Source organism: Coregonus lavaretus (genome assembly GCF_964263955.1).
Source record: "Coregonus lavaretus genome assembly, contig: HAP1_SCAFFOLD_1321, whole genome shotgun sequence".
In the NCBI taxonomy this organism is placed as follows: domain Eukaryota; kingdom Metazoa; phylum Chordata; class Actinopteri; order Salmoniformes; family Salmonidae; genus Coregonus; species Coregonus lavaretus.
In genome coordinates, this window is record NW_028163238.1 from 70,001 (window position 1) to 80,000 (window position 10,000).

General features: G+C 49.4%; 1 protein-coding gene across 1 annotated transcript in view; it reads left to right on the plus strand.

Moving 5' to 3' along the window:
• LOC311118363 (unconventional myosin-XV-like) overlaps positions 1 to 10,000 on the plus strand; it is a gene marked incomplete at both ends in the record, with an annotated part of 81,880 nt that overhangs the window by 69,926 nt on the left and 1,954 nt on the right. The window lies entirely within an intron of this gene.

The following is a 10,000-nucleotide window of genomic DNA, read 5'->3' on the forward strand; positions in this document are numbered from 1 at the left end:
GGACCAACTCCATATTAATGCCCATGATTTTGGAATGAGATGTTTGATGAGCAGGTGTCCACATACTGTTGGTCATGTAGTGTAGCTACTACTACTACTACCACTACTACTACTACTACTACTACTACTACTACTACTACTACTACTACTAGCAGGTGTCCACATACTGTTGGTCATGTAGTGTAGCTACTACTACTACTACTACTACTACTACTACTACTACTACTACTAGCAGGTGTCCACATACTGTTGGTCATGTAGTGTAGCTACTACTAGCAGGTGTCCACATACTGTTGGTCATGTAGTGTAGCTACTACTACTACTACTACTACTACTACTACTACTACTAGCAGGTGTCCACATACTGTTGGTCATGTAGTGTAGCTACTACTACTACTACTACTACTACTACTACTACTACTACTACTACTACTACTACTACTACTACTACTACTACTACTACTACTAGCAGGTGTCCACATACTGTTGGTCATGTAGTGTAGCTACTACTACTACTACTACTACTACTACTACTAGCAGGTGTCCACATACTGTTGGTCATGTAGTGTAGCTACTACTACTACTACTACTACTACTACTAGCAGGTGTCCACATACTGTTGGCCATGTAGTGTAGCTACTACTACTACTAATACTACTACTACTACTACTACTACTACTACTACTACTAGCAGGTGTCCACATACTGTTGGTCATGTAGTGTAGCTACTACTACTACTACTACTACTACTACTACTAGCAGGTGTCCACATACTGTTGGTCATGTAGTGTAGCTACTACTACTACTACTAGAAGGTGTCCACATACTGTTGGTCATGTAGTGTAGCTACTACTACTACTACTACTACTACTACTACTACTACTACTACTACTACTACTACTACTACTACTACTACTACTAGCAGGTGTCCACATACTGTTGGCCATGTAGTGTAGCTACTACTACTACTACTACTACTACTACTACTACTACTAGCAGGTGTCCACATACTGTTGGTCATGTAGTGTAGCTACTACTACTACTAGCAGGTGTCCACAAACTGTTGGTCATGTAGTGTAGCTACTACTACTACTACTAGCAGGTGTCCACATACTGTTGGTCATGTAGTGTACTACTACTACTAGTACTACTACTACTACTACTACTACTACTACTACTACTACTACTACTACTACTACTAGCAGGTGTCCACATACTGTTGGTCATGTAGTGTAGCTACTACTACTACTACTACTACTACTACTACTACTACTACTACTACTACTAGCAGGTGTCCACATACTGTTGGTCATGTAGTGTAGCTACTACTACTACTACTACTAGCAGGTGTCCACATACTGTTGGTCATGTAGTGTAGCTACTACTACTACTACTACTACTACTACTAGCAGGTGTCCACATACTGTTGGTCATGTAGTGTAGCTACTACTACTACTACTACTACTACTACTACTACTACTACTAGCAGGTGTCCACATACTGTTGGTCATGTAGTGTAGCTACTACTACTACTACTACTACTACTACTACTACTAGCAGGTGTCCACATACTGTTGGTCATGTAGTGTAGCTACTACTACTACTACTACTACTACTACTACTACTACTACTACTACTACTACTACTAGCAGGTGTCCACATACTGTTGGTCATGTAGTGTAGCTACTACTACTACTACTACTACTACTACTAGCAGGTGTCCACATACTGTTGGTCATGTAGTGTAGCTACTACTACTACTACTAGCAGGTGTCCACATACTGTTGGTCATGTAGTGTACTACTACTACTACTACTACTACTACTACTACTACTACTACTACTACTACTAGCAGGTGTCCACATACTGTTGGTCATGTAGTGTAGCTACTACTACTACTACTACTACTACTACTACTACTACTACTACTACTACTTCTAGCAGGTGTCCACATACTGTTGGTCATGTAGTGTAGCTACTACTACTACTACTACTACTACTACTACTACTACTACTAGCAGGTGTCCACATACTGTTGGTCATGTAGTGTAGCTACTACTACTACTACTAGCAGGTGTCCACATACTGTTGGTCATGTAGTGTAGCTACTACTACTACTAGCAGGTGTCCACATACTGTTGGTCATGTAGTGTAGCTACCACTACTACTACTACTACTACTACTACTACTACTAGCAGGTGTCCACATACTGTTGGTCATGTAGTGTAGCTACTACTGCTACTACTACTACTACTACTACTACTACTACTACTACTACTACTACTACTACTACTAGCAGGTGTCCACATACTGTTGGTCATGTAGTGTAGCTACTACTACTACTACTACTACTACTACTAGAAGGTGTCCACATACTGTTGGTCATGTAGTGTAGCTACTACTACTACTACTACTACTACTACTACTAGCAGGTGTCCACATACTGTTGGTGTTGTAGTGTTTTCCTCCTGACTGTGTCTGACCTTCCCTCCAGGTCTGGTCAGTCCACATCCTGTTGGTGTTGTAGTGTTTTCCTCCTGACTGTGTCTGACCTTCCCTCCAGGTCTGGTCAGTCCACATCCTGTTGGTGTTGTAGTGTTTTCCTCCTGACTGTGTGACCTTCCCTCCAGGTCTGGTCAGTCCACATCCTGTTGGTGTTGTAGTGTTTTCCTCCTGACTGTGTCTGACCTTCCCTCCAGGTCTGGTCAGTCCACATCCTGTTGGTGTTGTAGTGTTTTCCTCCTGACTGTGTCTGACCTTCCCTCCAGGTCTGGTCAGTCCACATCCTGTTGGTGTTGTAGTGTTTTCCTCCTGACTGTGTCTGACCTTCCCTCCAGGTCTGGTCAGTCCACATCCTGTTGGTGTTGTAGTGTTTTCCTCCTGACTGTGTGACCTTCCCTCCAGGTCTGGTCAGTCCACATCCTGTTGGTGTTGTAGTGTTTTCCTCCTGACTGTGTCTGACCTTCCCTCCAGGTCTGGTCAGTCCACATCCTGTTGGTGTTGTAGTGTTTTCCTCCTGACTGTGTGACCTTCCCTCCAGGTCTGGTCAGTCCACATCCTGTTGGTGTTGTAGTGTTTTCCTCCTGACTGTGTCTGACCTTCCCTCCAGGTCTGGTCAGTCCACATCCTGTTGGTGTTGTAGTGTTTTCCTCCTGACTGTGTCTGACCTTCCCTCCAGGTCTGGTCAGTCCACATCTTGTTGGTGTTGTAGTGTTTTCCTCCTGACTGTGTGACCTTCCCTCCAGGTCTGGTCAGTCCACATCCTGTTGGTGTTGTAGTGTTTTCCTCCTGACTGTGTCTGACCTTGCCTCCAGGTCTGGTCAGTCCACATCCTGTTGGTGTTGTAGTGTTTTCCTCCTGACTGTGTCTGACCTTCCCTCCAGGTCTGGTCAGTCCACATCCTGTTGGTGTTGTAGTGTTTTCCTCCTGACTGTGTGACCTTCCCTCCAGGTCTGGTCAGTCCACATCCTGTTGGTGTTGTAGTGTTTTCCTCCTGACTGTGTCTGACCTTCCCTCCAGGTCTGGTCAGTCCACATCCTGTTGGTGTTGTAGTGTTTTCCTCCTGACTGTGTGACCTTCCCTCCAGGTCTGGTCAGTCCACATCCTGTTGGTGTGGTAGTGTTTTCCTCCTGACTGTCTGACCTTCCCTCCAGGTCTGGTCAGTCCACATCCTGTTGGTGTTGTAGTGTTTTCCTCCTGACTGTGTCTGACCTTCCCTCCAGGTCTGGTCAGTCCACATCCTGTTGGTGTTGTAGTGTTTTCCTCCTGACTGTCTGACCTTCCCTCCAGGTCTGGTCAGTCCACATCCTGTTGGTGTTGTAGTGTTTTCCTCCTGACTGTGTGACCTTCCCTCCAGGTCTGGTCAGTCCACATCCTGTTGGTGTTGTAGTGTTTTCCTCCTGACTGTGTGACCTTCCCTCCAGGTCTGGTCAGTCCACATCCTGTTGGTGTTGTAGTGTTTTCCTCCTGACTGTGTCTGTCCTTCCCTCCAGGTCTGGTCAGTCCACATCCTGTTGGTGTTGTAGTGTTTTCCTCCTGACTGTGTCTGACCTTCCCTCCAGGTCTGGTCAGTCCACATCCTGTTGGTGTTGTAGTGTTTTCCTCCTGACTGTGTGACCGTCCCTCCAGGTCTGGTCAGTCCACATCCTGTTGGTGTTGTAGTGTTTTCCTCATGACTGTGTGACCTTCCCTCCAGGTCTGGTCATTCCACATCCTGTTGGTGTTGTAGTGTTTTCCTCCTGACTGTGTGACCTTCCCTCCAGGTCTGGTCAGTCCACATCCTGTTGGTGTTGTAGTGTTTTCCTCCTGACTGTGTGACCTTCCCTCCAGGTCTGGTCAGTCCACATCCTGTTGGTGTTGTAGTGTTTTCCTCCTGACTGTGTGACCTTCCCTCCAGGTCTGGTCAGTCCACATCCTGTTGGTGTTGTAGTGTTTTCCTCCTGACTGTGTCTGACCTTCCCTCCAGGTCTGGTCAGTCCACATCCTGTTGGTGTTGTAGTGTTTTCCTCCTGACTGTGTCTGACCTTCCCTCCAGGTCTGGTCAGTCCACATCCTGTTGGTGTTGTAGTGTTTTCCTCCTGACTGTGTGACCTTCCCTCCAGGTCTGGTCAGTCCACATCCTGTTGGTGTTGTAGTGTTTTCCTCCTGACTGTGTCTGACCTTCCCTCCAGGTCTGGTCAGTCCACATCCTGTTGGTGTTGTAGTGTTTTCCTCCTGACTGTGTCTGACCTTCCCTCCAGGTCTGGTCAGTCCACATCCTGTTGGTGTTGTAGTGTTTTCCTCCTGACTGTGTGACCTTCCCTCCAGGTCTGGTCAGTCCACATCCTGTTGGTGTTGTAGTGTTTTCCTCCTGACTGTGTCTGACCTTCCCTCCAGGTCTGGTCAGTCCACATCCTGTTGGTGTTGTAGCGTTTTCCTCCTGACTGTGTGACCTTCCCTCCAGGTCTGGTCAGTCCACATCCTGTTGGTGTTGTAGTGTTTTCCTCCTGACTGTCTGACCTTCCCTCCAGGTCTGGTCAGTCCACATCCTGTTGGTGTTGTAGTGTTTTCCTCCTGACTGTGTCTGACCTTCCCTCCAGGTCTGGTCAGTCCACATCCTGTTGGTGTTGTAGTGTTTTCCTCCTGACTGTCTGACCTTCCCTCCAGGTCTGGTCAGTCCACATCCTGTTGGTGTTGTAGTGTTTTCCTCCTGACTGTGTCTGACCTTCCCTCCAGGTCTGGTCAGTCCACATCCTGTTGGTGTTGTAGTGTTTTCCTCCTGACTGTGTCTGACCTTCCCTCCAGGTCTGGTCAGTCCACATCCTGTTGGTGTTGTAGTGTTTTCCTCCTGACTGTGTGACCTTCCCTCCAGGTCTGGTCAGTCCACATCCTGTTGGTGTTGTAGTGTTTTCCTCCTGACTGTGTGACCTTCCCTCCAGGTCTGGTCAGTCCACATCCTGTTGGTGTTGTAGTGTTTTCCTCCTGACTGTGTGACCTTCCCTCCAGGTCTGGTCAGTCCACATCCTGTTGGTGTTGTAGTGTTTTCCTCCTGACTGTGTGTGACCTTCCCTCCAGGTCTGGTCAGTCCACATCCTGTTGGTGTTGTAGTGTTTTCCTCCTGACTGTGTGACCTTCCCTCCAGGTCTGGTCAGTCCACATCCTGTTGGTGTTGTAGTGTTTTCCTCCTGACTGTGTGACCTTCCCTCCAGGTCTGGTCAGTCCACATCCTGTTGGTGTTGTAGTGTTTTCCTCCTGACTGTGTGACCTTCCCTCCAGGTCTGGTCAGTCCACATCCTGTTGGTGTTGTAGTGTTTTCCTCCTGACTGTGTCTGACCTTCCCTCCAGGTCTGGTCAGTCCACATCCTGTTGGTGTTGTAGTGTTTTCCTCCTGACTGTGTGACCTTCCCTCCAGGTCTGGTCAGTCCACATCCTGTTGGTGTTGTAGTGTTTTCCTCCTGACTGTGTGACCTTCCCTCCAGGTCTGGTCAGTCCACATCCTGTTGGTGTTGTAGTGTTTTCCTCCTGACTGTGTGACCGTCCCTCCAGGTCTGGTCAGTCCACATCCTGTTGGTGTTGTAGTGTTTTCCTCCTGACTGTGTCTGACCTTCCCTCCAGGTCTGGCCAGTCCACATCCTGTTGGTGTTGTAGTGTTTTCCTCCTGACTGTGTGACCTTCCCTCCAGGTCTGGTCAGTCCACATCCTGTTGGTGTTGTAGTGTTTTCCTCCTGACTGTGTGTGACCTTCCCTCCAGGTCTGGTCAGTCCACATCCTGTTGGTGTTGTAGTGTTTTCCTCCTGACTGTGTGACCTTCCCTCCAGGTCTGGTCAGTCCACATCCTGTTGGTGTTGTAGTGTTTTCCTCCTGACTGTGTGACCTTCCCTCCAGGTCTGGTCAGTCCACATCCTGTTGGTGTTGTAGTGTTTTCCTCCTGACTGTGTCTGACCTTCCCTCCAGGTCTGGTCAGTCCACATCCTGTTGGTGTTGTAGTGTTTTCCTCCTGACTGTGTGACCTTCCCTCCAGGTCTGGTCAGTCCACATCCTGTTGGTGTTGTAGTGTTTTCCTCCTGACTGTGTCTGGCTGTCCCTCCAGGTCTGGTCAGTCCACATCCTGTTGGTGTTGTAGTGTTTTCCTCCTGACTGTGTGTGACCTTCCCTCCAGGTCTGGTCAGTCCACATCCTGTTGGTGTTGTAGTGTTTTCCTCCTGACTGTGTGACCTTCCCTCCAGGTCTGGTCAGTCCACATCCTGTTGGTGTTGTAGTGTTTTCCTCCTGACTGTGTGACCTTCCCTCCAGGTCTGGTCAGTCCACATCCTGTTGGTGTTGTAGTGTTTTCCTCCTGACTGTGTCTGACCTTCCCTCCAGGTCTGGTCAGTCCACATCCTGTTGGTGTTGTAGTGTTTTCCTCCTGACTGTGTCTGACCTTCCCTCCAGGTCTGGTCAGTCCACATCCTGTTGGTGTTGTAGTGTTTTCCTCCTGACTGTGTCTGACCTTCCCTCCAGGTCTGGTCAGTCCACATCCTGTTGGTGTTGTAGTGTTTTCCTCCTGACTGTGTCTGACCTTCCCTCCAGGTCTGGTCAGTCCACATCCTGTTGGTGTTGTAATGTTTTCCTCCTGACTGTGTGACCTTCCCTCCAGGTCTGGTCAGTCCACATCCTGTTGGTGTTGTAGTGTTTTCCTCCTGACTGTGTCTGACCTTCCCTCCAGGTCTGGTCAGTCCACATCCTGTTGGTGTTGTAGTGTTTTCCTCCTGACTGTGTCTGACCTTCCCTCCAGGTCTGGTCAGTCCACATCCTGTTGGTGTTGTAGTGTTTTCCTCCTGACTGTGTCTGACCTTCCCTCCAGGTCTGGCCAGTCCACATCCTGTTGGTGTTGTAGTGTTTTCCTCCTGACTGTGTGACCTTCCCTCCAGGTCTGGTCAGTCCACATCCTGTTGGTGTTGTAGTGTTTTCCTCCTGACTGTGTGTGACCTTCCCTCCAGGTCTGGTCAGTCCACATCCTGTTGGTGTTGTAGTGTTTTCCTCCTGACTGTGTGACCTTCCCTCCAGGTCTGGTCAGTCCACATCCTGTTGGTGTTGTAGTGTTTTCCTCCTGACTGTGTGACCTTCCCTCCAGGTCTGGTCAGTCCACATCCTGTTGGTGTTGTAGTGTTTTCCTCCTGACTGTGTCTGACCTTCCCTCCAGGTCTGGTCAGTCCACATCCTGTTGGTGTTGTAGTGTTTTCCTCCTGACTGTGTGACCTTCCCTCCAGGTCTGGTCAGTCCACATCCTGTTGGTGTTGTAGTGTTTTCCTCCTGACTGTGTCTGGCTGTCCCTCCAGGTCTGGTCAGTCCACATCCTGTTGGTGTTGTAGTGTTTTCCTCCTGACTGTGTGTGACCTTCCCTCCAGGTCTGGTCAGTCCACATCCTGTTGGTGTTGTAGTGTTTTCCTCCTGACTGTGTGACCTTCCCTCCAGGTCTGGTCAGTCCACATCCTGTTGGTGTTGTAGTGTTTTCCTCCTGACTGTGTGACCTTCCCTCCAGGTCTGGTCAGTCCACATCCTGTTGGTGTTGTAGTGTTTTCCTCCTGACTGTGTCTGACCTTCCCTCCAGGTCTGGTCAGTCCACATCCTGTTGGTGTTGTAGTGTTTTCCTCCTGACTGTGTCTGACCTTCCCTCCAGGTCTGGTCAGTCCACATCCTGTTGGTGTTGTAGTGTTTTCCTCCTGACTGTGTCTGACCTTCCCTCCAGGTCTGGTCAGTCCACATCCTGTTGGTGTTGTAGTGTTTTCCTCCTGACTGTGTCTGACCTTCCCTCCAGGTCTGGTCAGTCCACATCCTGTTGGTGTTGTAATGTTTTCCTCCTGACTGTGTGACCTTCCCTCCAGGTCTGGTCAGTCCACATCCTGTTGGTGTTGTAGTGTTTTCCTCCTGACTGTGTCTGACCTTCCCTCCAGGTCTGGTCAGTCCACATCCTGTTGGTGTTGTAGTGTTTTCCTCCTGACTGTGTCTGACCTTCCCTCCAGGTCTGGTCAGTCCACATCCTGTTGGTGTTGTAGTGTTTTCCTCCTGACTGTGTGACCTTCCCTCCAGGTCTGGTCAGTCCACATCCTGTTGGTGTTGTAGTGTTTTCCTCCTGACTGTGTCTGACCTTCCCTCCAGGTCTGGTCAGTCCACATCCTGTTGGTGTTGTAGTGTTTTCCTCCTGACTGTGTCTGACCTTCCCTCCAGGTCTGGTCAGTCCACATTCTCTTGGTGTTGTAGTATTTTCCTCCTGACTGTGTCTGACCTTCCCTCCAGGTCTGGTCAGTCCACATCCTGTTGGTGTTGTAATGTTTTCCTCCTGACTGTGTGACCTTCCCTCCAGGTCTGGTCAGTCCACATCCTGTTGGTGTTGTAGTGTTTTCCTCCTGACTGTGTGACCTTCCCTCCAGGTCTGGTCAGTCCACATCCTGTTGGTGTTGTAGTGTTTTCCTCCTGACTGTGTGACCTTCCCTCCAGGTCTGGTCAGTCCACATCCTGTTGGTGTTGTAGTGTTTTCCTCCTGACTGTGTGTGACCTTCCCTCCAGGTCTGGTCAGTCCACATCCTGTTGGTGTTGTAGTGTTTTCCTCCTGACTGTGTCTGACCTTCCCTCCAGGTCTGGTCAGTCCACATCCTGTTGGTGTTGTAGTGTTTTCCTCCTGTCTGTGTCTGGCTGTCCCTCCAGGTCTGGTCAGTCCACATCCTGTTGGTGTTGTAGTGTTTTCCTCCTGACTGTGTCTGACCTTCCCTCCAGGTCTGGTCAGTCCACATCCTGTTGGTGTTGTAGTGTTTTCCTCCTGACTGTGTGACCTTCCCTCCAGGTCTGGTCAGTCCACATCCTGTTGGTGTTGTAGTGTTTTCCTCCTGACTGTGTGACCTTCCCTCCAGGTCTGGTCAGTCCACATCCTGTTGGTGTTGTAGTGTTTTCCTCCTGACTGTGTGACCTTCCCTCCAGGTCTGGTCAGTCCACATCCTGTTGGTGTTGTAGTGTTTTCCTCCTGACTGTGTCTGACCTTCCCTCCAGGTCTGGTCAGTCCACATCCTGTTGGTGTTGTAGTGTTTTCCTCCTGACTGTGTCTGACCTTCCCTCCAGGTCTGGTCAGTCCACATCCTGTTGGTGTTGTAGTGTTTTCCTCCTGACTGTGTGACCTTCCCTCCAGGTCTGGTCAGTCCACATCCTGTTGGTGTTGTAGTGTTTTCCTCCTGACTGTGTGACCTTCCCTCCAGGTCTGGTCAGTCCACATCCTGTTGGTGTTGTAGTGTTTTCCTCCTGACTGTGTGACCTTCCCTCCAGGTCTGGTCAGTCCACATCCTGTTGGTGTTGTAGTGTTTTCCTCCTGACTGTGTGACCTTCCCTCCAGGTCTGGTCAGTCCACATCCTGTTGGTGTTGTAGTGTTTTCCTCCTGACTGTGTCTGACCTTCCCTCCAGGTCTGGTCAGTCCACCTCCTGTTGGTGTTGTAGTGTTTTCCTCCTGACTGTGTGACCTTCCCTCCAGGTCTGGTCAGTCCACATCCTGTTGGT